This window comes from Tamandua tetradactyla, chromosome 13 (assembly GCF_023851605.1).
Source record: "Tamandua tetradactyla isolate mTamTet1 chromosome 13, mTamTet1.pri, whole genome shotgun sequence".
Classification (NCBI taxonomy): domain Eukaryota; kingdom Metazoa; phylum Chordata; class Mammalia; order Pilosa; family Myrmecophagidae; genus Tamandua; species Tamandua tetradactyla.
In genome coordinates, this window is record NC_135339.1 from 39,294,088 (window position 1) to 39,306,816 (window position 12,729).

The following is a 12,729-nucleotide window of genomic DNA, read 5'->3' on the forward strand; positions in this document are numbered from 1 at the left end:
TATGGGTAATTCTACACTTAACTTTCTGAGGAAATGCCAAGTTTTGCACAGGCCTATGCCATTTTGCATTTCTCCAACAATAAATTTGTGTTCCTACTTTTCTCCATCCTCTCCAACATTGTTATTTTTCATTTTTTAAAGAGTAGCCGTTCTAGTGAGTGTGAGGTTGTATCAGACTGTGGCTTTGATTTGTGTTTCCCTAATGGCTAATGATGTTGAATATCCTTTCATGTGATTATTAGCTATTTTTATACTGTCTTTAGAAAAATGCCCATTCAAGTCCTTGGCCCATTTTTAAAGTAGGTTTGTCTTTTTGTCTGTTGATTGTAGAACTTCTTTACTATATTCTGGATATTTAACCCTATCAGATATGTGATTTCCCATTTTTTTCCTACCATTTTGTAGGTTGTCTTTTTACTTTCACAATGAAGTCCTTTGATGCACAAAAGTTTAAAATTTTAATTATATCCCATTTGTCTATTTTTTCTTTAGTTCATGCCTTTGGCATAAAGCCTAAGTAATCAAGGTCCTGAAGATGCTTCCCTATATTTTCCTCTAGGGGTTTTATAGTTTTGATTCTTTCATTCAAGTTCTTAAATTCTTTGATCCATTTCAAGTTAGTTTTTTCATATGTTATAAAGGAAATATCCACCCTTATTCTTTTGCATATGGCTGTCTACTTTTCCTAGCATCATTTGTTGAAGAGATTATTTTTTATTCACTGAGTGGACTTGGTGCCCTTGTCAAAAATCAGTTGGCCAAAAACATGAGGGTTGTTAATAAATTTTCAGTTCCATTGGTCTATATATCTTTCCTTCTGCTAGGGCCATGCTGTTTTAATTACTGTAGCTTTGTAATAAGTTTTAAAATCAGAAAGTGTGGTTCTTCCAATTTCCTTCTTTTCAAGGTGGCTTTGGCTCTTCTGCCTCCCTTGCCCTTCTAATGTAAATTTGGTGATTGACTTTTCTATTTCTGCAAAAAACACCATTGGAATTTTCATTGTTATTGAATTGAATCTATACATTGCTTTGGGTAGAATTGACATCTTAATGATATTTAGTCTTCTAATCCATGGACAGGGAATATCTTTCCATTTATTAAGGTATCTTTGATTTCTTTTAGTAATGTTTTGTAGTTTTTTGTATATATGCCCTTTACATTCTTGGTTACATTTATTCCTAGATATTTGATTCTTTATTTTCTATTGTAAATTGAATTTTTTTAATGTCCTCTTCAGGTTGTTTATTACCAGCGTATAGGAACACTACTGATCTTTGTGAGTTGATCTTGTACTCCACCATTTTGCAAAATTTATTTCCTCTAAGAGGTTTGTTGTAGATTTTTTAGGATTTTCTAAATCCTATAAAAATATAGGATCATGTCATCTGCAAGTAGAGAAAGTTTTATTTCTACTTTGCCAATTTGGATGCCTTTTATTTCTTTTTCTTTCCTAATTCCTATGGCTAGAACTTCCAGTACAGTTTCAGTAACAGTGGTGACAGTGAGCATCCTTGTCTTGGTCCTCATGTTCAGAGAAAAACTTTGTCTTTCACCATCAAGTAGGATGTTAGCTGTGGTTTTTTCATATATGCTCATTATCATGTTGAGGAAGTTACCTACTATTCCTAGTTTTCTGAGAATTTTTATCAAAGAAGTGCTGTATTTTGTCAAATGTCTTTTCTGTATCCACTGACATGTTTTTGCCATTCATTCTATTAATGTGGTGTATTACATTAATTTATTTTCTTATAAAGAACCACCCTTACATACCTGTGATAAAACCCATTTTATCATTGTGCATAAATCTTTCAGTGTTGCATTTGGTTTACCAGCATTTTGTGGAGGATTTTTACATCCATTTTCATAAGGGATATCACTCTGTAATTTTCCTTTCTTGTGGTATCTTTATCTGGCGTTAGTATTAGGTTGATCAGTGTTAGCCTCATAGAATGAGTAAGGAAGTGCTCCCCAAACTTCAATTTTTTGGGAAGCACTTGAGCAGTATTGGTGATAATTCTTCTTGGAATGTTTGGTAAAATTCACCAATGAAACTGTCTGGTCCTTGGCTTCTGTTTGTTGGGAGGTTTTTGATTTTTGATTATTGAATAAATCTCTTTACCTGTTATTGGTTTGGTTAGATCTTCTATTTCTTCTTAAGTCATTTAGGTAGTGTGTGCTTCTAGGAATTTTTCCATATCATCTATATGATCTAATTTGTTGGCATATAGTTGTTTATAAGATATTCTATGATCCTTTTTATTTCTGTGGGGTTGGTGGGAATGACCAGTTAAAGGGTATAACAGCTCTTATAGTCACAAAAGCACAAGATAACAGCTTTTATAATCATTTCAGATATCAGGGCAGCTGAATCACTGTTGAGGGCGTTCAGGTATTCCCCTCTGTCTACTCCATTATCACAGAAAGCAAAAAGGAATATGATTCAGTAATCAAAATCATCCCTTAGATCCTAATTTCTCGGTTACATTATTATGTGTCTGGGCATGGTTATCTTTGAGTTTATCATGTTTAGGGTCCATTTGACTTCTTGGACTTGTATATTTATGTCTTTTGTTCAATTTGGGAAGCTTTCTGCCATTATTTCTTGAAAGATTTCTTCTGCCACTCTCTCTCTCTTCTGGGACTCCCATAATGCATATATTGGGACACTTGATGGTGTCCCACAGATTTCTTAGGCTCTGTCCACTTTTTGTTTTCATTCTTTCTGCATCTCAGCATGAATCATCTCAAATGGTCTTGTTTTCAAATTCACTGATTTTTTGGTCAGCTACACTCTACTATTCAAACACTGGGAAGTTTTCATTTCGGTGTTTATGGTCTTCACCGCCATTATTTCTGTTTGGTTCCTTTTTAAAACTTCTATTTCTTTAATTTGTTTATTCTCATGTTGTTCATTCATCATTTTATGAATATTCTTTAGTTCTTTCTCTTTGTTTTCTTTTTACTCCTTGAGCATAATGAGAATCATTTTTCAAAGCCTTTGTGTGATAGACCTGGAAGTCTGGTCTTGTTTGTTGATGTTCTCTGGATTTTTATCTTGTTTCTTTGGATGGGTCTTCACTTCCTGTTTCTTTGTCTTGTAATCTTTTATTTCACACTGTATATTTTATAGTTCATACTTTAAACTTAAAGTATATTTTATATTTTAAAATATAAAGTGTTAACTCTGGGGTTTAGTCACTGAGCTCTCTGTTCCTTAAGTTTCTCTCCATCTAGTTCTATGACAGAGATTTGATTAAGTGCCAGGAGCTAACAAAAATTAACAAACCAATGCAAAAAACACATTTTCAGCTTTGCAAAATTGGTTCTGGGTTGGTTGGTACTCTTCTTCAGACTTCAGCCCTCCTTTATAAAAGATCAACCCAAGGCAAATATAAAATGCACGGTTCTCTCCAACTTTTTCTAAGCCTTTTTTTCTGAGCATTACATCTTATCCAGGGCTTTTGCTTGCTTATAGCCTTCTTAGGAATTCGCAATAGGAATGTGAATGCTCCCCTCTACTCGCTATTCGAATTCGAATGCCCCCTGTACTTCCTTTGAAATAGACCTGCTCTCCCTCCTGAGTGCCCTATTGTACTTCTTAAATCACCCTTTCCTACATGTATTTTGACTTGTTTCTTATACTGCTTTAGACTAGGGAGTTGGCAGCTGCATGTATGGAATTGGTTATAATGAAGGACCCTGTAATCCAAATTGAGTAAGAAGAAAACTGATGACATGCAGAAGTAGTAAGATCAATGCAGTGGAGGTCTTGGTAGGGTCAAGAAAATTTTTTTTGACCCTAAAAGTAGTAGAAACAGGGAACTAAAAGTATAAGAAGATGTACTCAGGGTGGGATGGTTGGAGATTTTGTTGGTGGGGACAATAATTAGTAATGTCTAGTGTATGGCCATAAAAGAATAAATGACTGAAGAGGGATGGAGAACAAAATCATTGGAAGTGAGGAGGTCAGGGTTGAAAGTTCAGGGTATTGGGAAAATCATTTATTTTTATGTGGATATTACCAAGAATTACTTTAGGAACTGGGATGGAGAGTATGACTAAAGCTAAGTGCTAAAATTGACATCACTGAAAAACTATGAATAGATGATACAATGAAGGAGCAGTTACTTCATGGGAGTTTGCTTTATTTTGTTTTATTTAATGAAAGAGGCAGATATAACAATATTTCTGGAAGTTTTTACCAGAGGTGACAGAACTTCTATTATCTCTGGGCATAAAGTTATTCAGATATGGGGTGGGGGAAGCCACCACTTCCCTACAATATCTGCTTTTGAAAATATAATAAATTGTATAATACCTTTTGGAAGGATTACTACAGTTTAAAAACTGTTATACTTGGAGAAATAAACTTATTTGCATATCTGTTATGTGGAAGTTTCTAATGTTATCTGCTATTTATGGTTTAGTATAAAATATATAAGATTATCGTATGCAGAGTCAACCACTTGAGCTGTTTTGTAAAAGCGAGGTCTCTATGAAAGCTACAAAGAAAATGCAAGAATTAAACAAAACAGCTACATAGAACCAGTCTCTCCAAGAACATAAACTAGTTGCATCCCCCTACCCCATAATGATGACACCCTTTTTCAACATGAAAAAGTTAGAATGGTCATTGCCCAAATATTCCCGAAGATTGGGAGTAGGATCTAATGAGAAGTGGAGTTGTAACAGAGGAGATAGGATTTAACAAATGATTATGACTATTGAATCATTATATTGAGATTTCTCGTTAGTCACTAGTGTATTAGAACAGTTAGAAGGAAATACCTGAAATTGTGGAGCAGTAACACATATGGTACTTTGAAATTTGCTCTATAATTACTTGTTAAACTGGACTTTGAAATTTATCACTTTTCTGCTATGTGAAAATTTTTTATGTTTCACAATAAAAAACTTTTAATAATGCAAGTAAAAGACTCATAAGGTAAAAAAATAAAAACTAGCTACATAGCTGATTAATCATATTACTTGAATTTAGGCAGAATTACCATACATATAGAAACTAGAAATCAGGGACAAATCCACTGAATTTAATTTTTGAATGAATTAAGTCGAGTGCTAGACTTAATGTTGTCATTCTTAAAAGAAGATTTACTTATTTGATATTTTCCAAGAGTGATTTTTCCCTAAAAGAAATATTCAAATCAAATTAAGAGGGTAAAAATCATCACAGTATTCCCTCTGGGAAAAATGTATGGAAAAAGGAAAGTATGAAGTCAGCAGACATTCTTTCTAAGAGTTTTCACCTTTCCTGATATTTTAAATACCAACAATGGAAAATGCAGTAGAGAGAAATGATAATGAAAAATGTAAAATTCTGATTTAGGTTAACTAAAAGTATCTAAATTGGGCTTGCCTTGGTGGCTCAGCAGGCAGAATTCTCGCCTGCCATGCTGGAGACCCGGTTCATTTCCTGCTGCCTGCCCATGCAAAAAAAAAGTATCTAAATTGACAAATCAAATAGCATATTCAAGTTCAAATTGTATTTTAGGATTAAATAGACAATGCACCTAAAACAAAAATGAACCAAAGTTGTCAGTTCCTTGAAAAAATAAATAGAAAGTATGCATTTGTTTCTTCCATAATTTTTATCATAGAAGTATAACAGTTTGTACACACTTAGAAGAAAGTCAATTGACATTTGAATTATCAGTGAGAAAGTTCATAAAGGAATAAGATTAAATGGCTTAGGGTATCAAGCCATTTCCCAAACTATAACATAGTAATACATATTGAAAAAGACACTGTGAGACTATCCAATCGTTCTATCTAGGGTAAGGATTGAGTAGACCTGGATGTAGTCAAAAGAAGGAGCAAGAAAAGGGATTTTAAATTTGCAATTGCTGCTTGTTCTGCTGCCTCTATTTTTTTTTTCTTTTTTTAATTAATTTTTCATTTTTTAAACATAAATATTTTTACCATATGATCATTCCATTCTACATACATAATCAGTAATTCACAATATCATCACATAGTTGTATATTCATCATCATGATAATTTCTTAGAACATTTGTATCAATTCAGAAAAAGAAATAAAAACAAAAAAATTCATACATATCATATCTCTTACCCCTCCCTTTCATTGTTCACTAGCATTTCAATCTACTAAATTTATCTTAACATTTGTTCCCCCTGTTATTCATTTTTAATCCTTATGTTTTACTCGTCTGTCAAAAAGGTAGATAAAAGGAGCACCAGACACAAGGTTTTCACAATCATACAGTCACACTGCGAAAGCTATATCATTATACAATCATCTTCAAGAAACATGGCTACTGGAACACAGCTCTACATTTTCAGGCAGCTCCCTTCAGCCTCTCCATTACACCTTAACTTAAAAGGTGATATCTATTTAATATGTAAGAATAACCTCCAGGATAACCTCTTGACTCTGTTTGGAATCTCTCAGCCATTGACACTTTATCTCATTTCACTCTTCTCCCTTTTGTCGAGAAGGTTTTCTCAATCCCTTGATGCTGACTCTCAGCTCATTCTAGGATTTCTGTCCCACATTGCCAGGAAGGTTCACACCCCTGGGAGTCATGTCCCATGTATAGAAGGGGAGGCTACTGTCTCTATTTTGATCAGCATAATTAAATATTCACACTATCTGACCGGTTTTGACATTGCTGCTTGATGAAACCATGGAATATGACAGGATTCACTTTGGGTGTTCTGAGTTGGTCTGAGATTGGAGCATAATGCAGTGCTTGATTGCATTATGGCCATTGTACATGCCTTTTTTTTGTTTTTTTTTAACATGGGCAGGCGTCGGAAATCGAATCTGGGTCCTCTGGCATGGCAGGTGAGCATTCTTGCCTGCCGAGCCACCGTGGCCTGCCCTGTACATGCCTTTTTCAGTACCCTTCCTGACACTACAATTGGCAGCACTTATAATTTTGACCCAAACGAAAACTTGAAATGTGCTGGTATGTTTCTACTTCTTCTCTTATCTGCTTTCAGTCCATGATTTTCCTTTTTTTTGTTTTTTAACGTTTTTACTAAGAAAAGAAATTTCTCATCACCCCATCACCAATTCTACCAACCTACCTCCTGAACCCTTTCTTCCCTACTATAAAAATGAATGAATGTAACCAATTTTAATGTGATTTCAACCTCTCATCTGATACATTCTTTACTATAAAAGTCACTAGTGGGAGAGGTGGAGCAAGATGACAGTGCAGGGAAGTCTGGAATTTAGCTAGTCCTCTAGATTGGCTAGTAAATAGTCAGGAACTGTCCCCAACAACTATTTGGGGGACATCTGTGACTGGGCACACATTGTACACTAGCCTGGAATGGGTGGAGGGCTGAGATCTCAGCAGAGAACTATAAGTAAAGCCTGCAAACTGTGAAGGACGGCACCCCTCCCCCACTGGCACAGCAGGCCATTGGAAACACTTGCCCATGGGAAAAAGAAGCATTCTCTAAGAGCAAGGAAAGGTAGCTCAACCAAGCTTCAACTGCAGTTTTAATTAATAAATGTGGACTACTGAATACAAGCTCTGAGCACAGATAAACCCAGAGAAAGCATGAAAGTAACCATGAGTCCTCTTCCAGCAAAGAGGAGACAGGGCTGAGAAAGAAAAAAACAAAAACAGAAGCTTTAGCAGTCAGCCCAGTTCAGAATACTAGAAAACGGCCATACCCCAAGAAAAGGGGCACATAGTGCCAGGAACCAACTCCACCTTTTGACTGGTGAACCTTGGGGGTTGGGGACTGGCTCCAAAAGAGAATTTGTTTTAATTTTCTTCCCTCTCTTTTTTCTTTTTCCTTTTAAAAAGTATTCTAAATAGCTCATTAGAGAAAGCCTCAGGCATTTTCAATTGTCAGCACTGACCCAGGCAAGGGCAGAGTTAAGATAGGTCTGAAATACAATGTAACAACTCAAGAAAAAGAAATAATTCCCTAAAAGACATATTTTCCCCCAAGAGAAGGGGGATGGGTGAGACAATGCTCAAGTGGAGGCTTACTTTCAGAGAATTCAGACCCCAGGGGCTGGGAATACAAAACACCTTAAGTTTGCCTTCCACCTCAACCTGTCTCAACCATGGCCCTGGCAGGCTGAAAATTAAAGGATCCACATGACTTTATGCTGGTGGGCAGCTGCGGACAAAAAGTGCCACCTGCTGGGCAGGATAGGAAAAGTCCAGTCTAGAGGCTCAGCAGGAAAGTCAGACGACCTGCTAGGTCCCATCTTCAGGGACACCTGATACTGATTAAACTCTGCTCCTGAGACCTCAGCCTGCCTTGTCTTGGAAAATCTGTTTGGGGTCAGTCATATCTGGGGAGATCCACTTCAGAAAAAGGTTCCATATAGACAGGGAAAGAACCAGAAGAACAAGAGCTGAAGAATTCTGATCAGTGAAACAGAAGCTATGCTAGAGGTCTAGAATAAATTGAACAGAATGGCAAAGATCAGATTGAGAACAAAGACAAGCAACAGGAAAACCTTGGGTAAAAGACTGAAAATAACTTCCAGAATAAACTGTTCAAGGAAATCAGGTGCCCAGACACCAGCAAAAAATTATAAGTTCATACTAGGAAAAACGAAGAAGTGGCCTGGTCAAAGGAACAAATTAACATTTTAAACAAGACACAGAAGATGAAACAAGTAGTTAAAGGTGTTAAATGAGCATACAAAATCAATTCAAAAATCAAATCAATGAGTAGAGGGAATATACAGCAAAAGAGATGAAGGATATACAGAAGACACTGGGTGACCATAAAGGAGAAGGAAAAAAGCTTGAAAAAATAAATGGCAGAACTTACGGGAACGAAAGGCACAACAGAAGACATGAAAAACACAATGCAGACATACAACAGCAGATTTGAAGATGTAAAAGAAAGGATTAGTGAACTAGAGGACAGGACATCTGAAATCCTACACACAAAAGAACAGATAGGGAAAAGTATGAGTAGGGTCTCAGGGAATTAAATGACAACATGAAGCATATAAACATATGTGTTATAAGTGTCCCAGGAGAAAGAAGGGAAAGAGGTGGAAAGAATAATGGAGGAAATAACTGAAAATTTCTCATCTCTTATGAAAGACATAAAATTACAGATCTAAAAAGTGCACACCCTGCAGAATATATCTACGTAGACTGACTCCAAGACATCTACTAGTGAGATTATCAGATGTCAAAGGCAAAGAAAGAATTCTGAAAGCAGCAAGTGAAGAGATTCCTCACATACAAGGGAAGCATGATAAGACTATGTATGGATTTCTCAGCAGAAACTATGTAGGCAAGAAGGCAGTGGGATGATATATTTAACACTGAAAGAGAAAAATTGCTAACCAAGAATTCTATATCTGGCAAAACTGTCCTTCAAAAGTAAGGGAGAGAAGACAAAAAAAAGAAAAAAAAGAAGGAGAGGGGTGCAAGAGTAGTTCAGTGGTAGAATTCTTGCCTGCCATGTGGGAGACCCAGGTTTGATTCCCAGCCCATGCACTACCCTCCTCAAAAAAAAATTTACAAATGGTGCTGCAATAATGGGATACTCACATTGAAAAAGAATGAAATGTGACCCCCACCATAGAGCATACAAAAAAAAAATGAGGGAGAGTTTACAATATTTTCAGACAGATACTGAGAGAAGTTTTGAGCAGGAGACCTGCTCTACAAGAAGTACTAAATGGGGCACTACAGGCAGACAGGAAAAGACAGGAGAAAGAGGTCTGGAGAACAGTATAGAACTGAAAAATATCAGTATTGGTTATAAGAGAGAGGAAAAATAAGGTATGATATATTAAAGTCATGATGCATACGAGAACATGGATGAAACTTGAGGAAATTATGTTAAGTGAAATGAGCCAGAAACAAAAGGACAAATACTTCCTGGTCTCACTAATATAAACTAACATTAATGAGAGAACTTTGAGAGTTCAAGTTGAGAATACTTACTATCAGGAGCTAGAAAGAGGGTAGAGGTTGGGCATTTGATGCTGAAGGAGTACAGAATGTTTAATAGGATGCATTGTAAAGATCCATAAACGGATAATACAATACTATCTGACGGTAGCGCAATATTGAAAGTACACTGAAGAAAGCTGACTGTGAGTATGGTTGAAAGAGGAAGGTTAGGGGCATATATGACACCAGAAGGAAAGATAGTAGATAAAGACTGGGACTGTATAACTTAGCAAAATCTAGAGTGGACACTGATGATGATTAAATGTGTCAATATAAGAAAGTTTTTACATGATGCAGAAAAAATGAATGTCAACAGTACAAGCTGTTGAAAATGGGATGGTATACAGAAAAAAATATGGTCAATGCAATCTAGCATCTATAGTTAACAATAACATTGTATATGCTTCCATTAAAAGTAACAAAGGCAATATACCAAAGCTAAATGTCAGTAAGAGGGGGGTATTAGGGAGGGGTATGAGATTCTTGGTGGTGGTGGTGCTTCTCCTTTTTACTTTTTGCTACTTTTATTTTTTATTCTTTTTTCCCCCCCCTTCTTTCTTTGTGGAAAAAGTGGAAATGTCCTCATGTGCATTGGACATTTGCACACTGGTGTTTATGGTGGCAGTATTCATGCTTTGGAATGGATGGAGGTAGCCTAAGGGTATACTGAGTGATGACAGGAAGGGTGTATACATACAATGGAATGCTGAGTGGTTGCAAAAAGTAAGGATGTTGTGAGGTATTCAAAGAGGTGAATGAACGGTGAGGACTCTAGTATGTTGAGTGAAATAAGCCAGGAATTAAAAGACAGGTATTATAAAGCCTCACTAGTATGGATGAACTACAATGTGCAAACTCTGAGAGCTGGATTCACAAGCACAGATTATCAGGGGAAGGCTTGTTGTAAAGTCTCCTAGACTGTAAGCTCTTACAGCAGGCGCATCTGTTCCTGAGATGTAATTGTTATTTCTAAATTCTGAGATGCTGATACAACCTCCTTGTTCCCTGGAACTTCAGGTATCTGTGTGACACCTGAGACTCAGAGGTAGGGTTCTGCAGCTATGAAAGTTTAAAAAGCTGAAAAAGAGATCAGACTTCAATTAGAATATGGTTGTTTAGGACTAAGGTAAATCAGACTAAAGCGTAAAAGATGATATTGATTGTATTATTTTTTTTTAACATGGGCAGGCACCAGGAAGCGAAGTCTCTGGCATGGCAAGTGAGAACTCTGCCACTGTGCCACCATTGCCCACCCTACTGATTGTATTTCAAAACTTCAACTTCTGTGTAAGACCAAAGGAAGAGATGTTTATTTGGTGCAAAATTTATACTTTCTGTAGTACACTGTCTAATTAACTCGTATGGTCAGTCTATTTAAAAACCGCAATTATATGGAAACTTGACTAGAGAGTGAGATCTTGTTGGTTTGTAAAGGTTAGTGTGATGCACTGATAACACCCCAGAGTTATCTGGGCAGAGGATAAAAAAGTATTTGCAGAGTCCCTTTGAGGGACTGGGGGAAAATATGGAAATATTAAACTTCACCACCTGGGGAAGACTTGATATTCTCAGAAGCTCTGTGGACTAACAATTTAATAGGCCAAACCTTCAATCTTGGAACTTGCCATTATGAAACTTATTCCTGCATAGGAGAAGCTAAAACTACTTATAAATATGCCTAAGAGTCAGCCCCATGGTACCTCTTTTTTTGCTCAAATGTGGCCCTCTCTCTAAGACAACTCTAGAGGTAAACTCATTGCCCTACCTCCTATGTGTGACATGCCTCTCAGGAGTTTAAATCTCCCTGGTAACATGGGAAAGGACTCCTACGGATTAGCCTGGCCCTGGAATCATGGTATTGAGAAAGACTTCTTAACCAAAAGAGGGAAGAGAAATGAAACAAAATAAATTTTCAGTGGCTGAGAGATTTCAAATAGAGTCAAGAAGTCATTCTGGAGGTTATTCCTATGTATTATACAGATATCCCTTTTCTGCTTAGAGGGAAATGCCTGAAACCATTGAACTGTAACCCAGTAGCCTTGATTCTAGAAGATGATTGTATAGCTATATAGCTTTTATGGTATGACTGTGTGATTATGAAAACCTTGTGACTGACACTTCCTTTATTCAGTGTATGCACAGATGAGTAAGAAAATAAAGACAATAAATAAATAATGGGGGGGGTTACAGGATATGGGATGTTTTAGGTGTTCTTTTTTACCTCTATTTTTATTTTTATTGTATGTGGGGTAATGAAAATGTTCAAAGATGATGGTGGTGATGAATGCACATCTATATGACGATACAGTGAACCAGTGATTTTATTCTTTGGATGATTATATGGTATATGAATATATCTCAATAAAACTACATTTAAAAAAAGTCAGTAGTGCAAATGTCTCTCTGCTCTTCTGCAACTTTAATTTGTCCCTCTCTACTGTTTCATTCACATCAGTATAGTGTAAGATCTTCCATATATATATTTATATATAATACTCCACTTAAAAATCTTTTATGCCCCTACATCTACCATGCCATTTCTTTGCTCCCTTTTTAGTGACATATTTGGGTTTATCTCCACTTCTCCTCCCATTTTCTGTTAACCTATACTTCAGTCAGGCTTTCATACCCCTTCCTCATCAACAGAAATTTTCATTGTCGATGACCTCCATATTATTAAACCTGAAGCTCAACTGTTAGTCCTCATCTTATATGACATAAAAGCATTCGACACAGTAAATTGATCATGCCCTTTATTTTAAATGCCTACCTCCATTTGACCTCCTTGAG